This window comes from Callospermophilus lateralis, unplaced genomic scaffold, assembly GCF_048772815.1.
Source record: "Callospermophilus lateralis isolate mCalLat2 unplaced genomic scaffold, mCalLat2.hap1 Scaffold_193, whole genome shotgun sequence".
NCBI classification, from domain to species: Eukaryota; Metazoa; Chordata; class Mammalia; order Rodentia; family Sciuridae; genus Callospermophilus; species Callospermophilus lateralis.
Genome location: NW_027512944.1, coordinates 1,773,510 through 1,800,605, shown reverse-complemented (window position 1 = coordinate 1,800,605; position 27,096 = coordinate 1,773,510). Strand labels below are relative to the sequence as shown.

The 27,096-nt window shown below is 40.4% G+C and overlaps 1 long non-coding RNA gene across 2 annotated transcripts; it reads left to right on the top strand.

Annotated features, from left to right (window-relative positions):
* Positions 1-13: 13 nt before the first annotated feature.
* Positions 14-27,015, top strand: LOC143390219 (uncharacterized). Of its 2 annotated transcripts, none has more exons than XR_013090226.2 (3): positions 14-83; positions 13,324-13,441; positions 26,891-27,015. It is a non-coding gene; the product is annotated as an uncharacterized LOC143390219 (long non-coding RNA). The 2 variants fall into 2 exon arrangements; XR_013090227.1 differs by lacking the exon at positions 26,891-27,015 and adding an exon at positions 15,383-15,417.
* Positions 27,016-27,096: the final 81 nt, after the last annotated feature.

Sequence of the window (27,096 nt, the reverse complement as noted above, 5' to 3'; positions counted from 1 at the left end):
TCTTTTTAGGGCTCATGTAATCAAAGAAGTTTCTTTGTTGTGTGTATCTTTACAGAACACAACAGGAATTGAAAATGAATCAGGTGAGTTTAAAAATAAAATTTATACAAATACATGATCTAGATGTCAGACCAGTTCTTGATTTTAAAAGATAGCCACACACGTATTCATTCCTCCCAGATTTTCACTTTTGTTTCTTAATGCCATTTATTAGTTTGTTGCTTTCACAGTGTGCATTTGTGGAGTGGAATGTGCTGTTTGGTGGGGTTGACATTTCTGTGGGTCCCTGGAGGGCTCATACTTAGGGATTTTAGTTCAACTTTTCTTTTTTACTTCTCCCCTGCCACACTCTACTGTGAGGTTTTGTCTTTGTTTTTAAGCTTATTAAGCTTTTGTTTTAAACACTTTTTATTTTGCAATTTTCCATTGATTGAAAAGGGAAGAGGGAGTTATTTTTAGAGACTGCCATGGCTCCAGTGTAAACATGAAGTATTTTGTCCTTGAAAGTCCTTTTCAGAGAATAAAGAGGACAGATATTGAAAAATAAGATGTGTTTCTTTTTACAGAAGGGTATGGGATTACCTGGAAATTAAATTATTCTACTCCAGCTATTTCTATAACCTCAAGGATGTTCTGATGAGTGGAATCAGTTGTGTGGATTTAATGTATTCTTATTTTCTGGTTTCAATATTATTTAATTTGCAGTTACCGAAATTTATGGGTGTCAGAAACATTTTCTCAGAAATCTTCATAAAAACATTTTTTAATATGCAGGATAAAACCTAAAAATGTGAAGTATGTATTTTTTTTTTTTAGTTCTTAACTTAGAACTCTCAGACTTGAAAACATTTTGTATCCTTCAGCTGAAACTTTAGACACTATTTTTATCATTTACAGGTGCTTCTAACTTGAGATCACAAGTCCAATTTCATTAGGTGAGGAAGCTTAATAAATTCAGTTCTGTGTTGCATTGAGAGATGTGAAATTTTTGGAATGGATTCTTTTGATTTTTTTTCATTACTTTCTTTATCAGAAATATGTTTATTTTAATGCAGAGGACTATACTTCATAAAAAATGAGTCTGGCAAACACATGGGCACATGGTTTCTATTCTTTTAAAACATGGAGATTTACTGACGTGCCTTTGAAGACAAATTATTTTTGAAATGGTGAGGGCGGGGTGAAGGAATAAAGAACAGTGGATTTTCACAGTTTTCATCCAACAAAGTGATGTGCGTATGTATCATAGGTTTCATTTATTTTCTGATTCTTGATGTGACCCTGGTCACTCAGAGGAGCTTGCTCTTCTGCTGCCTCAGGACTTTTGTTAGAGGAGTCTGGATTCTGGTTAGAATGCTCTCCAGTGCTTCCCAGGTGGAGTCTGAATATTGGTTTGGTTCTTGTTGCATCCACGTTCAGCACTCATTTGTTTGAGGGGCCTGCAGTTTTAACCTCAGGCTTAACTATGCCTAATTCTTATATCCTGTTGGGCCAGTAGTGTGTTTTGTGTGTGAACTTTTTTGTTTGTTTGTTTGTTTGTTTTGGACACTTCACACATTTGCTTTAACACTCCATGTATACCAAATGAACTTCCATTTGAAAGAAGACCACATGCCATTCATAAGAGTTGCAGCAATAACCATTTCTCTTTTTGGCTCATTTACAGTTTCATTCTGCTTTTGACAAGTTCTAATGCCAGATCTATGGAGGGCTGCCTTTGATGTTAAATGCCAGATATCAGTGAAAAAGTGTCCTCTTATGTTTCTAATGGTTAGCACATTTCTGATTTGAGTGTAATTTAAATGGTCTGGTAGTAATGAAAGTTTTATTTGGTTTGTAAAAATTGCTCATTTTCTCTGACTAAAATTTTCAGCATTTTTGCTTAGATTTCATTATTGAAAAAGTATTAGTTGCATGCTATTTAGACTTGATCATTATGCTGTAGCATAAAATCTATTGGTGTTTTCCAGCGATTGTCCCAGTAATTTTAAGAAACTAAGGATTATTCTTGATAGTTGATAGCTTTCACTTGTGTATTTATTCCTTTCATTTGCAGCCAGTGAAAATAATTAATAAATTGCACTAAAAATTTACTTCAAAATAACTCTACACAAAAAATTCAGATATTAAAAAATGTGAACTTGAGCAAGATTAACTTTCAGTTGAAATCCTGATGATTATTTTGAGGTAGGAGTAGTCTTTCTTGGAACTGATGGGCATTGCTTTGAGCTGTCAGACCTGTCTGATGAAGGGCATGCTATCTAAGAGAATAGTTCAGAACTGTTTGTTTCATGTGTCCCTGCCAGTTGAGGTCAGGGACTGAAGGGTCCTGGGCGCTGCACACCATATTGCTAGCAAATGATTATTTTAGAAGAAAATAGAGTTCAGCGCCTGTCAGTATTGTTGGCATTGACCATTGAGAAGCATCCTGAGCTGTCCCACCAGGTCGTGCCTTGCCAGGTTCTCCCTTTATGGTCAGCTATGGGGTTCCACCAGGCCCTGGAGTATTCTTTGTCTTTCTTCCTCTGCCCTTTGTTCCTACTCAGTACTTACTCCTCTCTTCATCTCTAATCCTCTCCACATAGAATTCCAGCTTGCTCTGCGTGCCGTATTGGCAGATGGAGTAGCAATCACTGACCTCCCCACCCCCATTTCTCATCTTCTCTATTTTCAAATCCTTCCTATTTTTTTTTCTTTCATTAACATGCTACATCCATCCTGGTACAGATTTTTCTCCACTCACTCTGTGGTTACGTCCCGATAAACCCATCATAAAGTCAAAAAATGGTAAGTCAATCCATAATGTGTTGGGTTTCATCTATATTTAACTTTTGAGGTCTTCTAGTCTTTCCTTAGACTTATTTAATGTTGTAATGCAAGTAGGCTCATAGCCGCTTAGAATAGATATGTAGAGTTTAATACCATTTGCTCTCTATTGAGGTTGCTTAACAAACTGGACAGGCACTCTGTTAAGCATAGTATGTACATTTTCATATTAATTTAGTCTTTGTAGCCACTCAATGAAGCATAGATATTGTAACTTTAATTTTATGGATGAAAATATTAAGGCCCAAACAGGTGGCTGTAGCTTGCTTGTGGTCATTCAAATGGTAAGTACAGCTGTTCTTATAATGAACAACTCCTCAGATTCCATAGTTCAGGTTCTTGGTCACTGTGCTGTACTGCTGCAGTAGGGTAAATTATGTTATGACGAGGGAGCAAGCAACTTGAAATTTTTGGTGGCACAACACAGCGATAATTTATATCTTGTTCTTGCCACCAACCCATTGTGGACTTGTTTGGGGCTCTGCTGTTGTAGTCACTCAGGAACCAAGGGTGATGGAAGTTTGTCTCCATATACAGCACCCTGGTGTGCACTCATTGGTACAGTCATGCTGGCATCTCTAACTTAGCACTTGGGTCAGGGGAGCAGTATAGTGCAATTGGGTGCCTCGTAGCAGAGGAGAACTGTGACATTTAAAAACAACCATGATGATTTTACTGCAAGTACTTTTACTACTAATTCACTGAATTACACTTAGATTTTTTTTTTCAAGAGTCTTTGCGCAGTGCAAATTGTTATTAGTGTGTCAGTTTAGTGGTTTATGATTGCATTGTCTGTACATCCTGATTAGTAATCTGTTACTGCTGTTTACCAGTAGCAAAGCAATTTAGTTTTCTAAGCTTGTTTCAAAGATTAGTAAAATAACCAAAGGAGCTTTTAATCACTCAGTGTGACAAATTCAACCCTGAGAGTTGGGATGAGCCACCCATAGTTCCATTATCTCAGCCATCTTGAATGTCCCTCCACCTCTCACATCCTGGTGCAGACCCTATCCCAGATGTGGTGGATGCCGCAGAGAGCTAGGTGGCAAAGCACTGTAACCTGTGAGCTCACAGAGGGACAGGGACTGCAGCCAGGCAATTTCCAGTAGTGCAAAGTGCTGTGGTGGAGAATGGTAGGTCAGGATGGGGGAGGTTCTCTGGATTACACAGAGAAGGCTGTCCTAAGGAGATAACAGATAGTAGAAACAAGACTTAGGTGATAACCACGAACTAGCTAGATATGTGAAGATCTAGAGAAAGAAAATTCTAGGCAGAGTAAATGCACAGTAAATACAGGGATCCTGAGGTGGGAATGAGTTTGGTTCAAGAAAGAGAGGGCAAGCCAGGGGGTGGAGCTTGGCCATACTTGGAGCTCCATCTGACTCAGGGACAAGATGACATTGGTGAGAGGTAAGGGCCAGATTTATAGGACTTAGGGCCATGGGAAGGCATTTATATTTATTATATTTACAGTTAGAAGCTCTGGATAGCGACATGATCTGATTTCCATTTTTAGAATATCACTTTTACTGTGCCTTGGAGAGTGGGTTGGGAGGGGGTAAGGACTTGGTAATATGCTTTCTCATTATTGAGATTAACACCATATTTGATGACAGCTTCTTCAGTTGGAGAACTTAATGAGCTGCCAGCTTTTGAAAAGAAGGTATATTTTTGTGTTTGAGAACTAGTTGCCGTTCTTTCAAAGATATAAGTATAAACGACTTTCTTTTCTGTGTCCATCTGCTTATTGTTATTGCAGTTAGATTCATTCCTTAACCAAATGCAGTTTAATGCTATTTCAGTAAAGTGAAGCTTGTTGGATTTTTTCCCCCTATTGTTTAGTAGCTTAGAATCTTGATTGTAAGTCTAAAAAAAGAAGAGTTGTCCAAAGAGTTCTGGAATATTTTAATACCCTATGATTCTTGGATGTTCTTTGCTTATAGTAATTGCTATGGGATTCTTCTTAGCCTATTGTAGGAGCAGCCTCTTAACTTTGCATGAAGATAACTACAACATGTTCTTAATATTAAACGTTATTGAGTTTAACGTCCCCATCAGCCACTGCTTTTACTCTTCAATGTTTTGTTCTGAAAGGTCTGTAACAAGCTAGATGCTTTAATTAAATAGTTAAAGGAGATATAATCATATCCTGTCACTATCTGGGTGAATTGTGTTAAGTGGAATATGAATAAAATATGCTTATTCTTGCATTTTTTAAAAACCAAAAACATGAGTATGTGTTGCCCAGGTGAGGTGGTATATGCAGCCTGTGTAACAGCAGGCAGGGCCAGTTGTGCTGTTCTGTGGGGCTGTCCTAAGCACTGTAGTGGACATTTGTCCAGTGGGATGGAGAGAGGGCCACGGTGAGGGGGTGGAGGAAACTGAGGCTACATGTGCTGGAGCTGAGAGGTGGGGGCTGGGAGAAGGGGTAGGTCATGGAGAAGGTGTGGGGTCAGCTCCATGGGTTTTGTAAGGACCAGAGTAGAATTTGCCTGGGAGATGGCAGCCTCGAGCAGAGGAATGTTTGGAGGGTCTCAAGCAGAGGAATGTTTGAGTCAGGTTGAAAAAATGAAACTTGATTAAAAAACTTGTTTTGTATTGCATCAGTATTTTTGTCTTTTAAACTATTTTCTTGGTTCACTGTAAGTTTCATTTTAACACGATTTCAAGATAAGAACATAGGAATTATTTATTTTTTAGTTAGCAGTAAAACGTACCCACCTTAAGTGCATAGCTTGTTTGACAAACGTCTACATGCATGTCCACTGTCATCAAATTACAGGACATTTCTGTTATCCCCCAAAGATCTTTTTGCCACCCCAGACAACCCCGGATGAGTTTTCTGTGCCTATAGATTGGTTTTTCCTGTTCAAAACTAGGACCATTCAGTGGCTGCTGTTTCATGTGTGACTTTCATTGATCACTATATTGTTTTTGAGATTGGTTTACTTTCCATGTGTCAGTAGTTCATTTCTTGTACAGGAGCTAGTTTGGGGAGAACATCTGACCTTCTAGTTAAGTAAGTTCATAAACCGAGCTTTAAGGGTTGGTGAACTTGGGTTGCTTTCTTTCATTTTGGTTATCTTCCTCCCCTTTTCTAATCCTGAAAATAAACATATTATAAAATAGTTGAAACCAAAAGCATATGCTAACAATATATATGTTGTGTTTTTTATAATTATAAATACAAAGTTGATTTTTCATATTTTTAATTTTTATTTTTTGCAATACTGGGGATCAAACCCAGTGCCTTATGCATGCAGGACAAACATTCTACCACAGAGCTATACCCCCAGCCCTAATTTTCATTTTTTGATATTCTTTTATACTCTTTAATATAACAGAACATATTTACCACTGACTTTAATATTCTTTTTTTAAAAAAAATTGTTCTGTTTGGATATCTTTCCTATTCCCATACTCCCTCCCTTCCCTTCATTCCCCATTGTGTAATCCATTGTGTTCCCCCTGGACGCCCCCTTATCGTGTGTTAGCATAGCATATCAGAGAGAACATTTGGCCTTTGGTTTTTTGGGATTGCCTAGCTCTGACTTTTTTCAACTATTTCAAGTAAGACTTTCAAGTAAGCGCTTCCTATCTGTTACGGCTTAAATATCAATTAATAAATTATTAATAAATTAACATCCTGAATATTGATGGCACCTAAATCTCATTTTGAATCATGTATTCTACTAGATAAATTAGCAATTTATAAAATCTGGGACATTGTCTTTCTGCATCAAACTATTAGATTATTTCTGAAAATTTTAGGTAGGATTTCCTTAAATAACTAGGGGGAGCTTTTGGTGAGAAGGATTACCTTTTATGTTGTTCGGATATTAATACTGTGGTAGAGATATTTCAGAATAGCTCAGCTCTGCCTCCCCTTTGTGGTCTTTTGACTCAGTCTCCATAATTAATTTGGACTCAGCCACTCCAGCTCTGTGACCTTGGCAGGTCACCTGACTTCTTGGTCTTAGCTTTCTTGTCTGTTAACTAGAGGTAGACCTGTACTTTTGTTTAACTGTAAAGGAGTCAGTTAACATAAACGAGCTCAGGCCAGTGCCTGGCATATAGGAAACATTGTGTAAGTATTATTATTATTCATTATTATTTTCAGTCAGTAACCACATCCTGATTCTGCTATATAAAATGCTTTCTAACACTCTTAAGTCTTCATCCCACATACTTCTTGTTTGAACTAGTACACAAACCTCCCAGTTGATTGCCTTGCTGACAGTTTCTCTCCCTGGCAAATCATTCCCCACAGGCCTTGAGTTCTGTTGTTACATAACACAAAACAGACTATATAGGAAGCTAGAAAAGGGGCTATCATGGAGGGTTATCAAGAACTTCATGGGATTTGAACTTGACCTAGTAGTATGTAGAGGATATTGACTGGTTGGAAGAATTGAGGGCCAGGAGGACCAGTGGCTGGATTGTTAGTGAAAAAGCCTGACTAGTGACAGACTCCACCAGGAAGGAAGAGGACCAGGTCTAGGGGCAGTTAGGGGCCTGGGAGGAATCTTGAGAGAAAAATGGGGACTTTTCTGTGATTTCTCCCAGTAGAATTTTTTTCCTTAAATAAAGCCATGAGTAGACCAGACGAACCCCACCTGACTTGGAGGGCTGTAGCCCCATGGTTTGATTGGATGAAAATGATTTAAGAAATTATAATCCAGTCATCAGCAGTGGACCCTTAGGAGGCGGCATATAACCTCTACCTGCCCCAACCCATTCCCACTCTGACTCCATTCCTGTCCAGCCTTCCTGCCAGCCTGAGGGCTGCAGGTGGCAGGAAGCTTGTCCTGTCACTTATTTTTTTGTGGTACTGGAGGTTGAGCCCTGGGCCTAGTGTGTGCTGGGCAAGCACGGCACTCTGAGCTGACCCCCAGCCCTGCTGCTCACTTGCAGTATGGCTGCTGTTAGTGGGATGCCTGCAGGTTCCCACAGCAGCTTGGGGGCCCAGCGCGTGTGAGTCCTGCCTGTTTTGGTTGCTGAAGGCCTAGGGGAGCACTTGCCAGCCACATGGGGGACAAGTGGGGTTGACTGTGCCATTTCAGGTTTGAAGAGTGGTGGTGGCAGTGGGATTGGAGAAGGGCACAGGTACAGAGATTTCAAAGGCCCTGCTGCCTCCCCCTGCTGGGGTCCTCTCCCCAGCTCTGGTCTCCTCCCCGACTGCCTCTCCTCTGATTTGGGGCACTAGCGCCTCTTCACTGCTCTTCTTTCTCTTCCACTTGGGAACACGGTTTCCCGAGGCTCCCTTCTTACCTTTTCCCTCCTCCTCTGTTTACCATGAAGGCCCTCCTGCGGCCCCGGGGAGCCCATCTCCAGTTGAGTCTGTGGCACTGTTCAGCCACCCCGGTGTCCCAGACTGCTTTGCAGTTTTGACTGCTGGACTTTTGTTCCTTCACAGCAGCCACTGCTCTGTGCATGGATGCTGGGCCAGGGCCAGGCACAGCTGCGGTGAAACTGCGCTAGCTCAGTCTGTCTAAGCCTGTCCTTCCTGAGAGTCCAAGTCAGGGCTTAGGAAAGGCAAACTGCAGCGAGTTGAGGAAGTGTTGTAAGGACCTCAGGGGAAGTCCCCCAGGGTAGGATGGTGGGCACCTGCTTCTCAGAGGCCAAAGTGTCTTCTGGGTAGAGCTGAGGCGTGCAATACTGATGCCAAGTGGCCCCTTTAGGTTCTGTGCTGCCTTGCTGGCGCCTTAGCCCCACGCCCCTGGGCTTGATTGCAGAGGGCAGCAACTCTCTTCTGTGTTTCTTTTGTTTCCCTGGAGCTCAGTCTGGGGCACTGAGCATAGACTATTGCACTGGATACTCTGAGACCATTGTGCTTTGCTGGGAGACCCCAGCGGGGCCCTTAGCAGCCTGCAGTGAGGTCTTTCTCAGTCAACTTGGCTTTCCCCAGGCGGCCTCATGAAGCTGAAGTGCAGCATCAGAACTGCAAAGGTGATTTGGTGCAGTATATTCAACTGCAGGCCTTATTTACAAATCTGATACATTTAAAATACAAAATTAAGCAATCAGACATTCTATCATCTGGTGAGTGATGGTGCCATCATACATTTTAGCTTCCAGAAAACTCTCTTCTACACCTGAGAGTGGACAAGACAGGTGACATCTTGGTGGTGTGATAACAATACTTCTGACCTTGTGAACCCCCAAGAGGGTCTTCTGAAGCATCCCTGGATGATGTGGAAGAGACTCCACTGGGTTGGTCATAAAATGTGGACTCTAGACTTTAACTAGCTGGATTTTATGGGGCTGCTCTGGGCCTGCTTTCTGAGTCCAGACCCCGAGTCCTGACTGCCTGTGTTGGAATAACCCAGTGCTGCCACTTGCTTGTTGTGGCAGTGGACAAGTTTCAGTTTCCTCGGTGGAGTGGGAATCGTAAAAGTGTCTGTAGCACATGGTGATGTGAAGGCCAGACAGGCGATGCAGAGTGCTCCAAGCATGTCTGGGTTCCTCTAAGCACCATCGCTGTGCGGATGATGCTTAACTGAAGAGACACTTCCCTGCCCAGAGGAAGCAGTGAAGGGTTCATTCCTCAGCTCCCCACCTGTCCAGCAAGGGAAGGTTGTCCTGGGAATGGTGTCATGGAAAGTGTCGAAGGACCTGTCACATGCTTCCAGCAAGGTGGCATCTGGAGAACCGAAAAGCTTTCTTGAGGTTTCTTAAATGGTGGGAACAGAGAGGGTCCCCTAGGTGGCACGTTTCATGACAGCTTAACCTTTGTGTCTCCACTGTCCAGCAGAGCCAGCCGGAAGCAGGCACCCAGGAAATATTTGTTAATGACTGAATGAGGGACTGAATGAAGGAGAATGGTTTGTGGCCATTAGTTGGGGAAAGGGGGGAATATTGGCTTTTCTTTGAGTTTAAGGTAGTTGGAAGTTGAAAATATGTATTAATGAGGTTAATTAATGGTTAACAACTAAGTAGCTTATTACATTAACTTAAATTGGACACATTAGGTTGGATGCTTACTGTTCCCTGTCAGTATCGATGTGTTTGGAGACGGTACTCATTAGGCATGAAAGAGTGAGGCCTCCTTGAGGTCTTTGTCACAGGGGAGTAGAGAAGTCCTTCAACTTACACCTCTGTCCCAGTTGTCAGTGATTTAAGGGTCTCTAAACCAGGAATGTGCCTGTATTAGGGCAGCAAGTCAGGGTGCCAGGAGGCTGGGTCACCACAGAGAGGTCCTGGGAGGCTCTGGAGGGAGCTCGGTGCCCCTTGCTGATCCTGGCCTTCTGTTCTCTGATGGTACACTCCTCCCGCTCACTTGCAAATAGCCAGTGGCCTGCAGCCCTGCTCTGCCTACCTCCCCTCTAAGTGCTTCTCTCACTTCCTTTGCCCTGGATGCTTTGGGTTTTTGTGGGACTGCTCGCAGAACACACCAGGCTCCTTCCTAACTTAGGATCTGGTCCCTGCTGTTGAGTATCCTCCCATGTCACCATACAAGTCCCTTTTCATTTTCATTTCTAGAGTCCTGAGCATTCTGTCTGAGTGGCACCCCCATCCCTGCTCCAACACTGAGTCCCCTTTTCATGCTCGATTTTTCTTTTGATCAGGCATTGTGTGTGTGTGTGTGTGTGTGTGTGTGTGTGTGTGTTTGAGTTTATCTGTCTTCCTCCCCAGTAACACATTGTTGGTCCAATTGTGATGCCCAGAACATCGGCCCCAGCAGGAATTCAGAAATCTATTAATATGTTGAGTAGGTATTGCAGTTTCTTTTACATAAGATCAATCTGGGAATAATTCCAGGATCAAATTATGACTCTTTAGTGCAAGAGTTAAGCATTGGGAACCCAGTGCTGAGCAAGTCAGACACCATCTGTCTTCACGGCAGTCTCCCAGGGGAGGCACTCATTAAACACATAATTATACAAATAATTATTAAAATATGTAATAAGAACTATGAAAGAAAAATAAGGAAAGCTAGAAGGTGTTTCTTTATAGGCTGGTCATCCCACAACTTCCCCTCTTCTACTTCTCAAGTCATTACTTTTTCTAAGAATGTTCCAGGGAGTTTGCAGTCAGACCCACTGCTGTGGAGAGTCCAGCAGCTGGGGAGGTGGGAGGAGAGGCCCACGGCCACTGTGTCTGGAGTGGGTTGCTGTGAACTTAGGTTCCTTGTTATAGTTGAGTCCTATTATTGTATGAGCCCATGTGAAAAATCATGGGTTGACCTAAACAGGTAAGCAAAGCCATAGGAATTTTCCTTTTTCTTGTTTTTGCCTGACAACTTTGCTGAGGTTCTTTATATTCATAGGTGATTCAGAAGTTTTATTCTCTGTGGTCTCTGTCTTGTTCTTGAGTTTCATGTCTCCTGTGGGCATGGCCATGTCTTCTGTAGGAAGTCTTCTGTTGAGAAATTATCAGATTATATTCCAGAGATTTAAATGCAGATCCCACAGTGGTTGTGAACTTGGGCTCCAGAGTTAGACAAGGGTTCAGATTCCGGCCTTGCTTGAGCAACTTAGTCCCTTTCCCTGAGTCCCACTTTCCTATTCTAGTGTGTGTCAGGGGCAGGACAGGAAGGCACTGGTAGCACCTGTCCCTTGGACTGTTTGGGGTAAACTCCATCAAGCGTGGAAGACTGTTAGCACAGGACCTCGCACCAAGGGAGTCTGCAGAATGTCTTGTGGAGCTGTTACTCCTGTTACTGTGGCAGCGCCTGAAAGAGGGCTAGCAGACGCTGTCCTTTCAGGGAAGTGCTCCTGGGGATGGCAGATGGTGCCAGGTCTTTGCCCAGGATCACAGCCCAGAAAGGGGAAGAGAATTCCCTCTGTACTAAATGGCCAGTGCCTCTACGACTCTGGCTCGTATTTGTTAATATCACTTAATTTTTCAATGTTATAATCATTATGTATCCTTGGATATAATTACCAACTTAACACCTTTTTTCCCCCTTTGGAAAAACTTTATCCACATAAAAAAACCCAGCTTACAGAATAAAAATGTAAAAACAGGGATATTATATTTAGAAGTGAGAAATGTCAGTCCTAATTTTATTCACAGTTTAGGTAATCTGAAGCCATGAGGCCATTTTCTGGGACAATTTGATTTTCCCAGGGTCTGGAAGGCCTGTGTAGGGTTTTGACAAGACAAAGGTAGAGGGCTGGGGATATGGCTCAGGGGTAGAGCGCTCGCCTCACATGTGAGAAGCACTGGGTCGATCCTCAGCACCACATAAAAATAAATTAATTTAATAAAGGTATCGTGTTCATCTACAATTAAAAAAATATTAAAAAAAAAAGACAAAGGTGGAACTCAGGCAGAGCCGAGCATTTGTGCACTGGTGTCTTGACCCTGCTCAAGAGGTGACCCTGGTCTGTGCACCCCTGCAGACTTTCTGGCTGTCTACACAGGCCAGGGAGCAGACCGTCAATATGACTGGGAGATTTATTTCTCGAAGCAGCTATTGATGTTTAAAAAAAGGTTGAGATATTGGAAATCTGCAAATTTGGATGATATTATTTTCTTGGCACATGAACATTCTTAAAAACTATAAAAGCTTCATTGTTGTTGGGAAAAATTAATCTTTTTAGCTCGGAACTTTTGTTTTTTTGCCTACATTGGCTCCTTTGAAAATCATTGAAACATTTCTTTGCAGTGAAATAAAATACTCATACTACAAAATTCATCATTCTTAGAAGGGGTGTGATAAACAAATCAGTTCTTTAGGGTTTATGTGGTACCAGTTACTAGACACTTGGTTTTCCATCAATTTAAAAATTATTTTTAATGTAATAGTCATGCTCTACCAGTTGGCGCAGATCCTTCCATACATGTCTTAAATTATGATGAATTCTTCCAAACTTTGACAAATAGTTGTATAAAATTCTCTATTTCCTAGTACCTTGGGATGTTGGGATGGCTTTACTGTTTAGCGGTTGGCATACAGTGGTCAGCTCCTGTTTCCTGGAAAGTCAGAGCTCCAGTGTGGACTGCAGGAAGAGTGCAGTGCTCCTGGGGAGAATATGTGAGTTGTGGTCAAGTTGGGTGTGGTCGCTACAGGGATGCATGAGTGAGGCACTGGCAGATTAGTCAGGACAGGCTTTATGGTATGTGTAGCTTTTACAGTTATTCTTTTAAGTGGGGAGGGTTGATTTTTATTTTCAAAATGTGCTTATAGCTACTGGTAACTTTTGATTTTAAATTAAGCTTAAGATGTTTTTTTCTGTAGGATTCTGTTGCACTTTAAAAAGGAGTATGGTGCTGGAGATTCATGTATTTTGAAAATGGCTGCAGTGGCAGAACCAAAATAGATCAACACAGATGTGCTTGAAGGTTGAGTGGTTTCCTTTGGGCACTAACAAATAGGCATCAGAGTAACTGCCCAAATGCTTAGCATCATTGTTTCGGATTTGCCCACTTCAGATTTCAGTTGTATTTTGGCATATTTACTTATTGGACCAGATAGAAAAACAAAATACAACAAAACACTACTTGTACTTTCTTCCTTTTGCTCTGATCCTTCTCCGTCTTGACTTGCAGAACGCTCCTGAGCCTTTGGCAGCTGCTGAGACCCTGGCTGAGGTACCTGAACACGTGCTGCGAGGACTTCCGGAGGAAGTGAGGCTGTTCCCATCAGCTGTTGACAAGACCCGGATCGGTAAGTACTGCATTCAGAGAGATGGGCAGCAGAGCAGGCAGAGTCCTGTGGGAGCAAGTGAGGTGGCAGGCAGCACACCCAAGGGCAGTGGATTTGCCCTGACTTAAGAGACATAGATTATTAAAAACAAAACTAGGCACACACCCACACCCCATCCTTGCTGACTCTTCCAGGCATCCCCTGCATCTCTTGGGCTTCTTCCAACAGGATGTGGTGTTCTCTTCTCTCTGTCTTCACTGTGGCTTTTGTATGATCGTGTTATTTTGCTTATTTCATTATTCTGTGGTTGTCTTTACGTCTGTCCCGGTCCTTGATTGTGAGTACCTTCATTTCTTACTTGCCTTTGTGTCTCCAGTACCAGCATTTTATGGACTCTCAGTAGATCTTTGAATGAAAGACATGACCCCGGTGTGTCCGAATCTTCTGGTATGGTTTCTCATTGAATACAAACCAAGCTTGTGTGTATTGGGTTATTTTTATTTATAGAAGGCTAAGGAGGTAAATTTTAAAAATCCAACCAAAATGTCTTGGACTATATCATGTTTATATCCCATTTCTTTATTTTTTAAGATGTACTTCTGATATTATAGTTTATATACATATGTAGTGAATACATTTTTAATAAATGTTTTCCTAATTCTCATTGAAAATTTATTTGCTGAACAGTTAAGAGTGTTAATTTGGGGCTGGGTTGTGGCTCTGTGTTAAAGCACTTGCCCAGCATGTGTGAGGCACTGGGTTCAATCCTTAGCACTACATAAAAATAAACAAAATAAAATAAAGTTGTCTGTCCATTTACAACTACAAACAAAAAAAAGTGTTAATTTTGTATAAGTGAAAGGAATTAATTTTATAGCTCAGCATATTGTTTGCTAACTGCATGTCATCAAATGCAGTTCATAGCCGACCTACAGAAAAGTGGAATTCATATGTCCTCTCAGGACAGGACTGGCCCACCCTCTACTCCATTCTGTACATAAGGACACTGAGGTTAGAAAATGAAGGAGCTTGTACAGAGTGGCCCTGAGTGCCAATTTTCTTGACTCCCACGCTGGGCTCCTGCTGATTCACCAACTTGCTTTTTTCATTGCATCCATTTGCTTATGATCTGTACACAGAAGATAGAAACAATCCTAGGCATACCTGGATGAGCATGCATTTTGATTGTTTGAAACTCTAAAAAACAAGTTGTCTCAGTAGCTACATTTTCAGGAAGTGTAGCTAGAGAGAAGAGGTTTTCCACTGTAAACAAATGAATGTCAAATGAATATAAAAAATATTTGCTTATAAAATTATATTTCTAATTCTTTATAAAAACAAGTCATATTTAGTGGAGAAAATTTGAAATCTGTAGAAATGTAAAATGAAGAGTTTTTTTATTTACTTGCATTTTGATACTAGGGTTTGAACGTGGGAACATTTTACCATTGAGCCACATCCCCAGTCCTTTTTATTTTTTATTTTGAGATAGGGTCTCACCAAGTTTCTGAGGATGGAACTTGTGATCCTTCTGCCTCAGCTTCCTGAGTTGCAGGGACTACCAGTGTGCACTGCCATGACTGGCATGAAAAGTTTAAATTGTTTTAGTTTTATTCCATTCTAATATCTTTTCTCTTCAGTTGTGATTGTTTTCAAAGTGTTTGTGATTGTACTATATGAGCAATCTTACGTGGAAAAATTAAATATAAAACCTTTTCTGGTTATAACACAATACAGGTTCTTTAAACCTATTTAGAAAATATTGAAAAGTATAAAGAAGAAAAATAAAAATCCCTGTTGAGGATTTGATGTAATTTGATTTATCTCAGTTGATTTAACATTATCTTACTTTTAGGGAATCTAGCTTTTTAACTATTTCGTGAAATTGAATTGACTTCATTCAATGCTTTCAATCTTTAAAATAATCACAATACATTTAAAAATATTGGTTTTATTTTCTAGGTGTCTGGGCCACTAAACCAATTTTAAAAGGCAAAAAGATCTCAGGTTAAGAATAATGTATACATGTGGGAGGTAAGAAAGAATTCTGGTTCTTTGTTTATCAGAGTTCTGTACATTTTAAAGCCATCATGATCCTGTTCTCTCAGGTTTTCTCATTTTGAACTTAAAACAATCATTTTAATATGTTCTTTAAAATCAAGAATATTTTTATTAAAGAGAAAATGTGTTTCCTGGGTACAGACTTCTACTGATAATGTATTTTTGTATTTGAACCTGCTTGACTGTCCTCAACAATAAACGTCAAATTTATTTTTTTTATTTTGACTGTCCAGGTGTTTTACTTTGCAACTAAGAACTCAACTTCCTGTGTGGTGGTTTGTCACTTTACAGGTGTCACTAGATATATACCATAAAAGACTCTCCAAGTGGCTGCAAAGAAAACACTGGTTACTCTATATTTTAGAAAGTAATTTTTGTATCCTTGGAATACTTAGAATTGGTTATATTTAGCACATGGCACACTAAAAAAGCATTTAATTTTTCGGAAGATTTTCATTAATTAATTTTGTGATCTCACAACAGTTCTGGAAAATGGAACAGGGCAAGAGCAGGCCCCTTTTAAAGGAGAACTAGCCAGGAAACAGGCCCAGGCTTGAGGAATACAGATGCAGAGTCAGGAGCCATCTGTCCTGCCTTAAAGTGGGGCATTTAAATTGTTGTCTTTCATTGACTGGGCTCAGATCCTGCTTCTGATTTCATGACTTTGAGCAGGGTACCTGACCTCAGCAGTGAAATCCTCAATTTAAACAATGGGTATACTAAAAGAAATCACTTTAGGATAGTTGAGAAGACAAAAATTTTTCAGTGTCATTCTGTAGGTATTCTGTGTGAATTCTGCATTTATGTTGATTGTAGTTCAGACCAGTGCCCTGTTCAAGCTCCTCAGGTATTGGAGGGTTGTGGTGTGACGCCTTTAAAAGCAAGTTAAGTTTTTTGAATAAGCATTCCTATTAGGTTGTCTTAAATTGAATCACATCTGCTTCTCACATATTAAGATCTGAAAGCCTGAAAGCAAAACATGGCTAGGAAATATTGGGCACTTCCTCCAGAAGTTCTGGGCACTGGGAGGCTTAATGTGTGGCTGTTTTTTTCTAAGGCCATAGCAGTGTTCTTAACTTGGTCTGATGTTTGTCCATCATTTTGGGTTTGTTTCTTGTGAATTTTTTGTAATGCACCTCCTGAGAACTAACCCAGGGGCTTTAAGATAATTTGAGAGTCCTTGTGTTTTATCATTCAACTATTTCTGTAGTGAGGGAATTTTGCAATTGTAGGAAAACTGCCCAGGCAAAAAAGTCTTAATTGCTGAAGAGAGTGCCTGTCTCTCTCTCTTTTTTTTTTACATTTTTTTATTGGTTGTTCAAAACATTACAAAGCTCATGATATATCATCTTTCATACATTTGACTCAATTGGGTTATGAAGAGTGCCTGTCTCTTTAAAAATGTCATTACCAGTGCTCCAAAATAAACTGTACTTTTAAATTTTAAAAGTTTATCAAGGGAAACTAACAAACATGCTCTACCAGGTTAAACACTAATCTCAGTGATGTTAATGTCAAGGTACCAGCAAATGCTTGCTCTAGTTCTATGTATGTAATGCCAAGTTTGAACAAATGCCATTCATATTAAGCTTAAGTTAAGGGCACCTATTTTTCCCAGTGTAACAATTTGTATTGTTAGGCATAATGTGTAAATGATTACTCCTGCCTTATGTGAATTTTGAGTTTGATTTGCACTGAAATTCATACATAGTATTGACTTGACAGTAGATTGTTGAAAAATTGTGATTTGGAACGATGAGATATTAGGGACTCACTTTCCACTATGAACTTGTTACTACTACGTTGTTAATTTAAGATACTTGTACTTACATACTAGTCATAGTTTGTAAATTCTTAAAATGGTGCCAGTTCTCTTCAGTCAGGCTTAAGGATTTGGTTGTTAAGGCTGGCTTTCTTTTTCAGCAATTGAAATTGTAGGATCTCATTCACTTAGTTCCCACCATAGGGTGTATGTTTGATATAATGGACTTTAGGCCTCTTGTTTTTTTAAACTCTTTTAAAAATAAAGGTGTAGGGGTTGGGGTTATATGTAGCTCAGTTGTAGAGTGCTTGCCTAGTACGTGTGAGGCCCTGGGTTCGATCCTCAGCATCATATTAAGATAAATAAATAACATAAAGGTATTGTGTCCATCTATAACTACAAAAAATATTAAAGATATTTTTTTAAAAAATAAGGTGTATGTATATATACACCTGCACGTGATATACAAGTATGCATGTGATGAACTATAGGAAATATAGGTTATAATGTATTGAAAAGATAAAAATGTAGTATTTTCCCATTTATTTATTCCAATTCTGGTCTTGTTCTCAGACTTGCATCAGAATGTCTCTAATGTAACAAGTGCTGATCGTCAGACTCTTATCTTGGTATGTGTTCTTCCATCAAGGCCCTTAAACTGGCTTAGAACTCTTATTTTAAAGCTAATCTAAGACAAAGTGTTAAATTGCTTTTCTGGAGCCCTTGGTAATCTAACCTGCACTATGTCCTCTAAGCTTTTACTGAAAATATTCTACTGAGTCAGAAATAACAGGAGAAAAGCTGTAGAGTATGCTCAGGGTGAATGCACAAAATAGGTGCTCAGAAGAGGAGAGTGCATTCTTCACTGTTTCTGGTGGGTAACATTAGTGAACTGGCAGGCGGGGCTGTGTGCAGTACTCCTCCCAGCTACCCCAAGTGTTGAGCAATCTGCAGTGTTTTGAAACCACTTCTGATAAAAGCCTTCCCACTTGACTTCTGTGGTACTCAAATTACTTCTAGCGAGCAGAACTTTTGAATTGCTTGAATGAGAATTCTTTTAATATGTCTGTTTGTTAAAGAGACTTAATTTTTTACAGCAGTTTTAGTTTCACAGAAAAATTGACCTGAAAATACATAAATGTTTCTATCCTGTTCTGTTTCATGTTGCCATAATAAAATAACACAGACTGGGCAATTTATAGATGCTTTTTATTGGCTCACAGTTCTGGGGGCTAGGAGGTCTAAGATCTAGGAACTACATGCTGAAGGGCTTCTTGCTGCCTCAACGTGGCCAAAGGCATTGCAGGGCATTGAGCTCGCATCATCCCATCAGGCTCTTCCTCTCAACACTGTTGCATTGGGGATTGAGTTTCCAACACATGCTTTTGGGAGATGCTCTCAAACCTTAATCCCCACCCCCACATTCTACACAAGCACAGCCTTCCACACCATGAGTACCTCACACCAGACTGGGCCACTCATGATAGTTATTGAATCTGCCTTGGCACATGTTTATCACCCAAAGTTCTTAGTTTATGTTAGGTCTCACTCTTGGTGATGTACATTCTAATAAGTCTTTTTTTTTAACTTCATACATTCTCATTGTAAAATCAATTAAACAGTACAGAAAAATAAACAAGAAGGTAAAAATTATTCCATCTCCTGGCACGCAGGTATAACCACTGTGAATGTCTTGGTGAACGTTCTTTTAACTCTGCTTTTCTGTCTGCTTTTTAAATGTCTCTCATATGGTGGGTGTATCATTACACCTGGCTCTTTTTTTTAATATTTATTTTTTAGTTATCAGCGGACACAACATCTTTGTTTGTATGTGGTGCTGAGGATCAAACCCGGGCCGCACGCTTGCCAGGCGAGCGCGCTACCGCTTGAGCCACATCCCTAGCCCCCTGGCTCTTTTTAATAGTTTTTAAAAACCTTTCTTATGGATGAAATCTGATAATTCACTCTTTCTGTTTGTTTTATTCATTCAGGCAAAATTTGAGTCAGGAGGATGAAGGGAAATAGTAGAATTGCATGTCAATTAAACTTGATAGAGAAATGACTCTGAGATGAGAAGACTTTAATTTTTTAATGAAGTGAAAGCACTTTTTATTAGTCAGAACCATTACGATTAATTAAATATTAGCAAGAGTGTGGCATAAACCTTGCTATCTCAATTCTTTTAATTTCAAGTCACTTTTAAGTTAAAATTGCAGGGAAGAAGAAAGAGCGGAGAGAAGTCAGCTAGCTGATTCTGCAGAACCTTTTTTCAGAAAGGGTCAATGAGCCCTTACAGCTGCTTTCCAGCCTCTGAACCTGTGTCAAAGCAGCCTCCTAGGAAAGGTCTGGATCTTTGGGGGAGTCCAACCTGCCCCCTGTTTTTTAAGCCCTGGAGTTACTAAGGGTTTTTACATTTTTTAATGGTAGGAAAAATTCAAATGTTTTGTGACATAGGAACATTTTGTGAAATTCAAATTTTAGTTCATGAGTAAAGTTTTATTGGAACATAGCTCTGTTCATTTGTTTACATGTTATCTGTGGCTGCTTTTGTCCCATAATGGCAGAGTTAAGCAGTGGCAACAGAAACTGTGTCTGGCCTGCTAAGCAGAAAATATTTTTTGCATAATCCTTGATGGAAAAAGTATGCTTAACCCGGCTGGTGTGTGAGGAAGAGGAGGGTAGGAGTGAGCGAGTGAGCTAGCGTGGAAGTGCCTGGTGTTAAACGTTCAGTGAGTGGTGCTGGGAAGTGGGATGGCTGCAGAGCTGGTTGTCATGGAAACAGTTGAGCCAATCACATTCTTCTCTCAGGAATTGCAGGACAGATGAGGACATTGAAGTACAGAGGATTAATTGATATTTCTGAGCAAGTTAGCTGTGCTCAGATTGTCAGCCTGGTCTAGGACAAAAAGGAATTTCTCTTTGGGATCCTATTATTTACCTATTTAGTGCCTATCTGTTAAGCTTTTACCAAATACCAGGCCCTGTCCTAAGTTCTGGAACATAAGGCTTGGTGTATAACTTTTGTCATGTTATGAACTGCTGGTGATACCTGATATCTGATGACATGTTCATGGAATGAAGGACTACTAGAAATAACCTAAATTTTACCACAAATCAGAAATTCTTGACCTCCTGGGCTGCTGGATGTCTGTAAGCTGGTAGCCCTGGAGTCACATCAGGAGCCACCTTTGATTGCCTGTGCAGTTCTCTTCCTGTTGGCAAAGAGCATCCCTCAGATATGGCAGCACATCATGGTGAGCACACATGTAGGAACAAAACAGTCACATCTCAGACCTCAAACCAGAGCAGAGTGGGAGGGGACCGCAGGGCCCCACATTTTCTTTTGAGGGCATGGCACTAATAATACTAAGGACCTCACACTAAGTCCCACCTTATCTTACAGGTTCACCGCCTCTCAGTCCCACTAACCAGGGGACCAAGCCTTCACACATGGACCTTTGGGAAGACACTCTAACCATAGCACTCCCTGAAAGTCTCCCCAGAAAGTATGCACATGCACATGCACATGTACACAGAGGAGCTTGCGTGTTATTTCTAGGGTTCTATGGAATTCATAAACATCCTTGGCCCACAGGCCCACAGAGTTTCTGACTTAAGAGTTTCAAGAATAAATTATTTTGTTTATCCAGAAGATGTTGATTGGGGGCCTGCTATGAACCAGTTAGCAGTTATTGATCATCTTTTGTGTTGATATTTTTCAGAACATTTGTGTGGTTGTAGTCCAAAACTTACTGAGAGTCATTTCAAAAGAGAGGTCCAGTCAGTGTGGCTTGCTCCATAGAGATGGATCTTAGACTGTGCGTTAAGGGTCTGAAAGGCTAAGCTATTTACTTTTTAAGTGTGTATTTTCGAGTCCACCTATGTGAGTAACAGGCTTATGGTAAAATGTGCAATGACTGACTGGATTCTCTTACTTCTTTTATTCCAGAATGTTTAGAACATTTCAGAAAATAGTGATACATTTGAGTAGTTCTTTAAAAGTCCCTGCCCTCTGAAAGCAATCTAAAGAGTGAAGTAGTTGATACCGAAGGTCCATTTTTGTATTCCCCAGAAAGTTACTTCTGTGGGGTGAAAGTTTTGTAATCCATAATAAGACCTGCAAATATCCAGCTCTATTATTGAAAAATGACTGGAATTTGAACATATTAAGGAAGTATGGTATTTTCTAGGTAGCAGTTTTAATAAATTCTCTTTATATAAGATATAACTTTTATTAAATGTTTTCACACCAAATTTAGGTTACCCTTTTCTTTTTCTTTATTCTCGTTGATTTGCTTGACTGCAGATTGGAATATGTTTATGAAATTAGTAGTTTAAGACGATTCTGGCTCAGTTTAGAAATATTAGTTGAACCCAAACATTGAAGAAAAACATTTGATCATAGAGAATAAAAATTCTTTTTTTTTTGTAGTTGCAGTACAAGTGGGAAACAGAACTAGTCAAGCAAACTAGATCCTCAAGGAGATGAAATATGAAAAGGAGCCTTAGGCAGTGTGGGCACACCAGGGCCACTGAAATGGGGACCTGGCTTCCAGGAGATTCTCTGTCTCTTGGCTGATGTGTTGGCACCCCAGTTTTCCTGTGCTGCAAGGGGTCCAGAGAAGAGTGGAGGGAGAAGGCTTTGCTACTGCGGACTCTGACTCTGGGGAGCTGGTTCCCATGAAAATAGACTCTTTCACCAAGAGAGCTGATACAATATAAGATTTATTTGTTGCCTTAAATTCTGGGAGTGATTTCTGTCACAGTTAGTTGGTTCCTTGCAGGTAAACAGTTGAGGATGTGAATGATGGTATGTTTGCATAAATGAATGAGAATTTTTAAAATTTACAAGGTGAATTAATGCACTTAAAAAGTAACAAATGATAAAGTTTGCTGCACATCTTCTCTAAATGATATAAAGAAATGAATTTGAATGTGTATTTAAATTGGTATGTGCACTAAAGTTTGAGTTTAGATTATTTTATGATAATTTCAAAATGACCGGATTAAATTGAATGGAAATTGGGTGGTATCAGACTGACACTCCACAAAGTTGGTGCCTGCTTCCTGATTAGTGATGGAAGCAGAAAGGAGGTAGGCCTAGATAACATAGGAGGTAAGAGACTCACGGGGGTCTGTAAGGAGGGAAGACAGGAAGTAAATTGAGAGCGCCCCTCAAGACAAAAGGGAACCTTTCTCTCCATTCCCTTATTTATATACTGTTTTATTTTAGTGTAGGATATAGGAAAAAATGAGGGGGCCAGGTTTGAACACTGGCTCTGATTTTTATTGACTTGATTACTATAGTGGCCAATCCATTGTCAGTTTCCCTCATTTAGGAAAGGGACTTAGTATTTCATAGATTATCTTTAGATTCTTATGAAGGTTAAACAAATAACTCATAACACCCCTAGTCTGGTGCTTGGTAGAGTGGCATTGATACTACATAAACAGAACTTTATTTTGTGAAAAGGGATTGTTTTGTGGATTCAGTCAGAAAAAAAAAATCATTAATTGTATGTAATAACATTTCTCTTAGGATCCAGTAAGCTGTGTATTTCCTGGTTATTGTAAAGATCTGGAAGTAGACTTCTTACATGAAGCCTATCTTGTTTCATTTGTGGGTTTAAGTGAGGGTAGAAGTTCATCCTGTTTTTGCCTGTCTTGTCTGAAAGGAGGAAATTGGAGTTGGTTTTCCAGCCTAATGGCGGATGGCACTTTTGAAGTCTAGTGATCTGTAGTCACGTGAGGCAAAATTTGATCACATTTTGGAGGTAGGTTCTGTTTGTCATTCATTAAAATTAATTTGATTGGAAACCAGGCTTTGACCTACTAAGATGGGAATTGTATAAGAGCACATTCTCATCCCAGTTCCTAGGTATAAGATTAAGCTCAGGGGGGCTGGGGTTGTGGCTCAGAGGTAGAGCGCTCGCCTAGCATGCATGAGGTACTTGGTTTCATCCTCAGCACCACATAAAAATAAAATAAAGATATTGTGTCCACCTGTAACTAAAAAATAAATATTAAAAAAAGATTAAGCTCAGTAAAATGAGAAAGCTATGCGCTGCTGCTTTTTAAAATCTGTGTGATGATGATGATGAAGAGGATTTTGACTTAGGCCTTGGTTACCTTCATTCAGACTTAGGCTTTTGTTCAGAAGAGCATGTGCTCCTCCCGGTCCATCTCCCTCTTTTGCCATGCAGATTCTACTAAGTCAATGGTGGAAAGGTATAGACAATTCTTATTAAACAAGAAAAAAGTAAAAATTATGACTCATTTATCTTTTTAGAGAAAACCACTATTGTGTTTTCATTCATTAAGTTTTAAGAATTTTTTCTTATATAGTTATATGTTTAAGACAAAATGATATCATGTAATTGATTCTTTCTATAATAGCTTGATTCAGTCATCAATGTATTATGTATCTTGATAAATAGATTTCTACAATATCCTGTTATCTTTATTCTTTATTTTCTTTTAGTTACAGAAATTATGTATCACATTAAAAAATTCTTGGGTATAGCAGTGTCTCACAGGAAATAATCCGATTAATCACTTACATAACTTTTAAGTGTCTTCTTAGTACTCTTTTGTATTGACGGATTATAGTTTTCTGAGCTGATTCCATATGGTTTTGTAGTAAACCACACTGCTGGGAACAGCCTTGTACATAAGTGTTGGTACCGTTGCTCAACTGTCTGATTAAAATAAATTCCTCTAAGCTTGCATGCTGGTTGGAATGTGTATATATTGAAAGATTTTTTTTGTTAAGTGCTGCTAAAATTCCACCCAAAACAATTATACCAGTTTGTTCTCTGATTGTAAGCACTTGGGAGAATGTGTTCATATAACCCTTCCAATATGTTTTTTCTTTTCCCTTAAAAATAATTTTTGACAATTTAATAAATGAAAACTTTTAATTTGAAATTATTTTTGATCATTAAGTTTCTTTTTTGAGGTTTTTAGGCTATGTGTATTCCTTTGTGAATTCCTTGTTTTCCTATTTTTAAAAAATTGAAGTGTCCATCTTTTTCTATAAAATTAAGTATTTTCTTTTTGCACACCAATGTGACTTAGAAGATGCCTTAGTCCCCTTTGAAGCACAGGGAGTTATGCACAAAGAAAGAATTCACTCAACTGGAACAGCTTGCTTTTCACAAAGGTCTGTGCTGACCTGAGAGCTAGGAAGTTCCAGCAGAGCCGCATTGTGTGGGCAGGTGGATGTGGCTGCCTTCCTCCATGCTGTGGGATTGCTGGCAGCCATGCCTGTCTCTGCAGTCCCATTGATCTATCTCGGTTGCTGTGCCAGTATGCAGGTGGGGATCCAGTGAGGCCCTGACGTGCACTGGGATACATCAAAACAAGACTTTGTCTCTGTGCCTGGGGCATTTTCTCTCCGGTCCAGGGGAATAATGCCTTGTGAGTTAGTGAACAATAACTAAGATGGATTGGTAATACTCAAGCACCACGCACCCCATTTTCCTTATTTTACTGTGCCCGCAGACATTATGAACACGTGTGTCTCTGAAACATTTTAAATGAAAGCAGCTTTTGCTGTTTTGGTGTGTTAAGTTTGAATTTTGCATTGTGATGCAGTTTCTTGCCACATAGGCTACTCTGTTTCAAAGGGGAGGAATGTGGAGAGGGAGTATGACAGTGAGGTGCAAGGGAGCCTGATGCCACATGGTTACCTCTTGAGAGTGGTGCAGGTGGTTGCTTTCTGAGCAGTCAAGTTTTGAATCAGCTCACAGCTGGATGGCAGTTAAAATATGTACCTTGGTGCTTATGATGATGAAATAAACTGACTGCAGAGGGGGTTCTGCCACAGTCCCCACCACACAGTAGGCGTTCATTGGATGGTGGTGGTTATGCACTCGGGTGGTCATTTATTGTTACCTTACTGTATGCCAGGCACTGGTTGAGGTGTTGGAGGCACTGGCACAAGAGAAAAGGCTGATGCCTTCTCAGGGTGCTGAGGCTCTAGTGGGAGAGACAGGCCCTGAACAAGGAACTGAAGCGACAGACGATACTGCACTGCACCTAGCACCTGGAAGGGTAGGAAAAGTGAGGTGGAAAGACTGGGTGCTGAGGAGAGGGAGGGGTGCACTTTTATGGGGGTGGTAGGGGCAGCTCTGGGTCTTGGAGGTTCTGCAGACCTGGGTTTAAGCCCATTTTGGCCGCAGTTGAGTGACTTTGAAAGGAAAGTCGTTTGACTTTTGAGCCTTGGTTTCCACGTGGTGGAAGAAGTAGTAGTAAATGAGCCTCCTGGGGCTCAGTGAGGAAGCAGGAAGTGGTGGGCAGCGGAGCGTTGTGCCTGATGAGCCCCGAGCCCCAGCAGTTGCCCAGGAGGGTGGGTGCTGCACCCTGCTTGCCAGGCCTCTAGGACATCAGGTAGGGGCTGGTGCTTTGTTCTGGAAGGAACAGTGCAGCTATGGGTGGTGATTCAAGTGGGAGGAGAGGAGAGGAGGAGCAAGTGGTGGGAGTCATGGTAAGAGTTATGGCATGTAGATTCTTTTCTTTCCTCCTAAAAGGAAAATAAAAAACTTGTTCTTATCTCTCTGCATTTCTCTTTCAGTGCCTAGTGGGTGTTTTGCAGTTTAGTTTTGGTGAATAAAATGTGTACATGTATTGCATATATAAAAGTTAAAGTGAAAAATTGTTGAAAAATAGATGTTCTTTAAAACCAAGGAATGTTGCCAGGCATGATGGTGCATGCCTGTAATCCCAGCAGCTCAGGAGGCTGAGGCAGGAAGATCACAAGTTCAAAGCCAGCCTCAACAATATAGTGAGGCCCTGAGCAACTCAGTGAGAACCTGTCTCTAAATAAAATACAGAAAGGGGTGTTACTCAGTGGTTAAGTGCCCCTGGGTTCAATCCCTGGTATTCCACAAAAAATAAATAAATACAAGAAGGAATGTTAGCTAAGCGCTGGAAGCCTCTCTGGGAGAAATTGTCTAAGGGTCTTGCAGGGACGCTTCCTGCAAGAGTGGATTTGATGTGACTTCTCAAAGAAGGGCTGAATTTTCAGTATGTTTTTGGAAGGCATTGATGTTTCCTAGAGTGTGACCCATGGCACCTTAGTCCTGACAGGAGCCCTGGATAGAGTGGTAAGAGCTGGCTGAGTTTGCAGAGCATCATGCTCCATCACCCTCGTGACTGGTTCACAGTGTGTGTTTACTTCCTGAAGTCCCTGTCAATCCTGCCAGAAAAAGACCCACTGACTTGGGTCACCCACAGGGCCAGGCCCCCCTACTGGAGTGGCAGAGCAACCCTGAGAATGGGGATTTGCCCTGCTCAGCACTCTTCAAGCTTCACAGTCCTAAGTCACATTTTCAGGAATGTAGTTGTCACTTCCTTTATGCATGTATTTGCAAAGCTTTTGGTGATCATCAAGTATATTAGTTACATAGCTCCTTCTGTTTAGGGGAAAAAGTAAGCAGGCCCAAATAAAAAAATAATGGGAATCACATGGTTTTGAGTTTCAGTTTTTACTTGGTATTTTTCTTTTCTCTGTCACTTATTTTGTTTCTGTAAAATGCTTTATCGAGTAGTTGTGTGTAATGAGGAAGACTTGTTTTAAACATTGAACATGAAGATACTTGTAAGTACTCCTATCTTAACAAAGGTTGTTTTCCCCCATTTCCAAGGTATATTACCCGAATTTGGGATGGATGTGCATCGATGCCACTGATCCAGAGAAGGGGAACTGGCTGCGATATGTGAACTGGGCTTGCTCAGGAGAGGAGCAAAATTTGTTTCCACTGGAAATCAACAGAGCCATTTACTATAAAACTTTAAAGGTAACAATGTTGGAATAGTCTACTGCAAGTGACTCTGCATGCGTTTTCTAAAT